General features: G+C 42.9%; 1 non-coding gene across 1 annotated transcript; it reads right to left on the bottom strand.

Annotated features, from left to right (window-relative positions):
- Window positions 1–4202: 4202 nt before the first annotated feature.
- TRNAA-CGC (transfer RNA alanine (anticodon CGC)) lies at window positions 4203–4274 on the bottom strand. Its single transcript has one exon. It is a non-coding gene; the product is annotated as a tRNA-Ala (tRNA).
- Between the last annotated feature and the right edge of the window lie 937 nt (window positions 4275–5211).

Genomic DNA, 5211 nt, shown 5'->3' with positions numbered 1-5211 from the left:
TGTGACCAGCTTATGTCCTTGCTACAAATTTGGAGTGAACAGCCTATGATTTGATTACAAAAGATAAATAAAATTTTAAAAACTTACTAACAGCATCATGGTGTAAACTAGAACATGCTGAACTAGGAGTGCTGGGGCAGAAAGAATACCTCATCCTGCATTTATTTAAAAAGCAATGAAAACAAAGCTCAAAGATGGCTTATGGGCAAAAGATGACCTATTGAGTTCTGGGAGACCCATTCAAACTCTCCCTCACTTTTAGGGGTTAAAGTCACAAATTTAAGAGGTTTCAGGGTCAAGGAGGGAATTTAAATATGAGAACCATCCCCCTCACCCCCTTGTGAGACAGGAGAGTTGGTCGTGGCCTCTGAAGACCTAGGGAGTGAATGTCTCCAAGCTTATCTCAGTCCTTTTCTCTCTCTTCTCTTTTCACTTTGTGTCCATTTATTTCTCTATCCAGTTAAATAAATGAGCACATGTATACTCTGGGCTAAGATTATTCCAGGCAGCAGAGTTGCCAAAATGCCTAAGATCCCTGCACCCCTTGGGTTTTCAGGTTTTGCAAGACATTCGGTTCTAACTCCCTATCCTGAACTGGTTTAAGGCTTTATCTCCTTTTCCCTGCCGTGAGTGATATTATGGCTGAATCATGCCCTCTAAAAAGATATATTGGGAATTCCCTGGCAGTCCAGTGGTTAGGACTCTGCACTGTCACTGTTGAGGGTGCAGGTTCAGTCCTTGGTGTGGGAACTAAGATCTACAAGCCGTGCAGCAGGACAAGGTAATTAATTAATTTGAAAAGATATATTGAAGTCCTATTCCCCGGTACCTGTGAATATGAACTTATTTGTACATAGTCAATTGCAGATGTAATAAAATAAAGATGAGGTCATTAGATACAAATCTGATTAGTATCCTTAGAAGAAGAGACAGAGACATGGGAGAATGCCCAAGGGGAGGCCTGGGCACCCACCTGTGGTACTTAGTTGTGTATATGCACTGTGTGCACAAAGTTGCTCTGTGGACACATAATATTATGTGTCCACAGTTGTGTATACACATTGCATACCCAAAGTTTCTTTGTGGACACCATATATACGCTGTTGTATATATGATTGAGTACCCAAAGTACTTCTGTGGGCACATATTACATATACAGTTATTATTATGTACACAGGAACTTTGTGTACCCATATTCTATATACAGTTGCATACATACTCACTGTCCCTGTTGCGGGGGAGGTGCTGGCACTAATTCAATGAGTATCTTGGGTAATGTGACTCCTTTTGTTAAATCAGTCCCTGTAAATCAGGTGATTCCCGGTAATTCAATCAGCACCTTTTGTCACAAGGGGTACAGCCAGGGACGGGTACCATTCTCCTTAGAGATATGTGTGTCCATTGTGTGCAAGCATAAATTTTTGCTGAATCAACTGAGAGTGTGTTGCAGTCATCTTACCTCTTTACCTCTTTAATGTGTATTTCCTTTAAAAAAAATGTTAAGGCATTCTCTTGGTGGTTGTGTCTGACTAAATTGTGTCTGACCCTTGTGACTCCATGGAGTATGTATAGCCTGCCAGGTTCCTCTGTCCATGGGATTTTCCAGGCGAGAATACTGGAGTGGGCTGCCATTCCCTTCTCCAGGGGATCTTCTTGACCCGGGGATCAAACCCGTGTCTTCTGAATTGCAAGCAGATTCTCTACTGACTGAGCCACCAAGCTTTCTACTATATAACTACAATTCAATGATCAAATCAAGAAATTGACACCATTCTATCATCTAGACTACAACAGAACAGCAATAACAATAATGACTGGGCTGTCATGGTGATTTGGGGAGAATGACGATGCCTATTTGGGATGAAGGACTGATCCCCCACCCTAGAGGACTGGCTAACTTGAGAACTCGACTTGTCAATCTCTTCCCTGATGAAGCAACAGAGGAAAAAGAAGGTGGCAGCAGACCATGAAGCATCTGCTAGAAAACCAAACACACCCCACACCATTAGGTGCTTAACTGTCAAGCGCTTAATGAAAAACTGATTGAACTTAATTTCAAGAGTCTTCAATTTGGGAGTATCAGAAACACATTCTCTGGGATTTTCTTTTAGTAAAAATGTGTTATCATTAGTGAATGTGATATATCCTTGCTGGATTTTAACTTTTAGTCACAATACATTGTGTATTGTCTCTGGAAAAGATAATGCAAGTACATGATGACACGATAAGACAATTTTTTAAAGTTCTCTTATCCCCAAACCCCAACATTTTTTCATGGCTTTATTGAGAATTATTTACACACCATAAACTTCAGTAATTTGAAGTGTATGACTCAATGGTTTTTAGTGAATTTACAGAATTGTGCAAATATCACCACAATTTTAGAACAAGTTCATTACCCTGAAAGGAAACCTCCTACCTATTAGCAGTCTCTTCCCAGCCTAATCCTAGGCAACCATTAATCTACTTTCTGTCTTATGGATTTGCCTATTCTGCACTTTTTATAAATGGAACTATACTATTTGTGGGTTTTGTGACTGATTTCTTTCACTTATCCCAATACTTTCAAGTTCATTGATGTTGTAGCATAATGTCCAACCTTGTAATTTTTGGATGCCATCTTCATGTCCCAAGTAGTATACATCATTTACTGATTTTCATCCCTTCTCTTCACATAAAATACCAAATCCATTCTTTTATTTCTATTTCACTGTCTTCTTTGTAACTTCTAATGAATATACCAGTGTTGAATCTCATGGCATCCCCCTGCAATAGTCAATTCCAGTCCTGACATTTCAGACAATCCCACCAGTTCCTGTAATCCTCCACTCACACAATCATTAAAAATGAAGCTGCTTACAAAAGCTGAGCCAATAACAACTATCACTTTATTACTCAACCCTTCCCTCCTACAACCAAATGAAGGTTTTATTCTCAGGAAACAGTGACGCCACCTCAAGGGCTGACTAGCCACACCAGTGACGTCCTTATCTGGGCTTCTCCCAGGAGAGATGGTAGTCACTGCCTTGTTCCTCAACTAAGGGCCATTATGACAAATCCAAAAATGAAAAAGAAAAATGCTGTCTTTCTTGTGCTTATTTATAAACAAATGGATCTTTTTTTTGGTGGGTATTTTTTTAGGGAAAATTTCAAATATATTCAAAAGCAGAGAGAGAGTACTATAATGCAGTCCCATTACTTAGTTTCAGTGACTACCAAACCCTGGCTAATCTTGTTCCATCTGACCTTCATCTCCAGCCCACACCTCCTTTACCAGAGGCTTATCTCTAAAACTCTTTCCAAATATTTACTTGGACACTCCTCTCCTGTTGTTCTATAGAGCTGGTTATTTTAACTTTATTTGCGGTAGATGTTTGGGGAGCACAGAGCACATTACTCTTGTGTCCAGCACTGGATCCTGAGGATACAAAGATGAATAGGACATTGTCTGGACAGTTTACACACCAGGAGCATGAAACACAAATATTTCATTTGATTATAATAGGAGGCTGGGGGATGGGCAAAGTTGGTTCCTGACACAGCTTCACACGGGCTACAGTGGGGTTTGTAAATAAAATCATTACTAGCAATCACATGCCAGAGTGGGGGTAACATTTCCAATAAAGTTGCTGGCATAGAAGTGCTTACATGGTATTATTTTAAAAAGGTTGCTGCTGCTAAGTCACTTCAGTCGTATCCGACTCTGTGCAACCCCATAGACGGCAGCCCACCAGGCTCCCCCGTCCCTGGGATTCTCCAGGCAAGAACACTGGAGTGGGTTGCCATTTCCTTCTCTAATGCATGAAAGTGAAAGTGAAGTCGTTCAGTCGTGTCCGACCCTTAGCTGACCCCATGGACTGCCCCCTACCAGGTTCCTCTGTCCATAGGATTTTCCAGGCAAGGGTTAAATGAGCTGCTACAATAAGGTGGGAGTTGGTTAAAATGTGAAAGCAGAGCCATTTCTCTGATTGATCAGGTATATTGGGCATGATTTACAGCCTGGGAAATCACCGGACAGTAAAGCCACCGTGATCGCCCTCCAGTGTTCCACGTTGTCTGGATCCCCCACTGAAGCCTCGAGATGTGGAGCCTGAGATCATCTGGAACGGGCAAAGAGGAAGAGTTGGGGAAAAGGAAATATAAGTTAGGAGACCCAGGTCTCCTGCTGTCTGAGCCACCAGAGAAGCCCAAACAGAACTACATGGAGATGCCGGGGATCGAACCCGGGGCCTCATACATGCGAAGCATGCGCTCTACCACTGAGCTACATCCCCTGGTAATATAAATTGATATCTCCACAAATGAGTACCAACCTCACAGGTATGAGTCTAAGTTAAAATGTGCATAAAACAGAAATACATATGTAAACAACCATAAATGGGAAGAACCTGGGGTGTCTGTGTAAACCCATGAAGAAGCTTCACTTGCCCAGGGGCTCACACAAGCCACCCAGTCCAGGGCCACTGTGCCAGGGAGAGCTCCTTGGAGAGGTGAGTTCCAGGCGTCAGACCTGGATCCTCATTTCCTGAACAAACTGTCCCCACAGTGAACGACAGGGATCTTCCCTTACTCAGTCACTCATAAAGCACCAAGATGTGCTCATGCCTGCAGGTCACTCAGAGGGCCAGAGCTTTGATCAGCCGGCAGGAACCAGGAGAGGCTCCCATTTTCTGTACATTTTGAAGAATGAGGAAGAGGCAGGCAGATGAAGAAAAAGGTCTCGGGTGAGGGCATAAATATAAGCCAAGGCATTGAGGCATGAAGCAACATGGCCTGGTCATGACGCATTTTAACATCAGTGGAGGTTGAGTGTCAGACAAGAGGTGTGGAGAGAAGAGGCAGGTGAGAAAGGCAGGGCCAGGTCTTCCCTTGTCTTGTCAAAGAATGGGAGCTCGGGTGAAGGGTTAGAAGCAAAGGAACTTACACAATCAGACTTGTATATTGGATTGCTCTCTGTGGACGGTGAATTGGAGCAGAGCGTCCAGGTGGGAATGTGTTGTACAGTGTCGGGCTGAAGGGAGGCGCCCCTCAGCCAGTTCAGAACAGTAACAGAGTTGTTAGGGTCTGAATTGCACCCCCTCCCAAATTTCTTAGGTTAAAGTCCTGACCCTCAGGATCTCAGAATGTGACTGCATATGGAAACAGGTCTTTAAGGAGGTGATTAAGTTAAAATGAGGTCATTAGGGTGGCCCCTAATCTTCATTGGGCTTC

The sequence above is a fragment of the Giraffa tippelskirchi genome, chromosome 1 (genome assembly GCF_054371585.1).
Source record: "Giraffa tippelskirchi isolate mGirTip1 chromosome 1, T2T-mGirTip1v1.2.pri, whole genome shotgun sequence".
NCBI classification, from domain to species: Eukaryota; Metazoa; Chordata; class Mammalia; order Artiodactyla; family Giraffidae; genus Giraffa; species Giraffa tippelskirchi.
The sequence above is the reverse complement of the archived record's forward strand: the minus strand, read 5'-3'. Positions and strand labels throughout refer to the sequence as shown.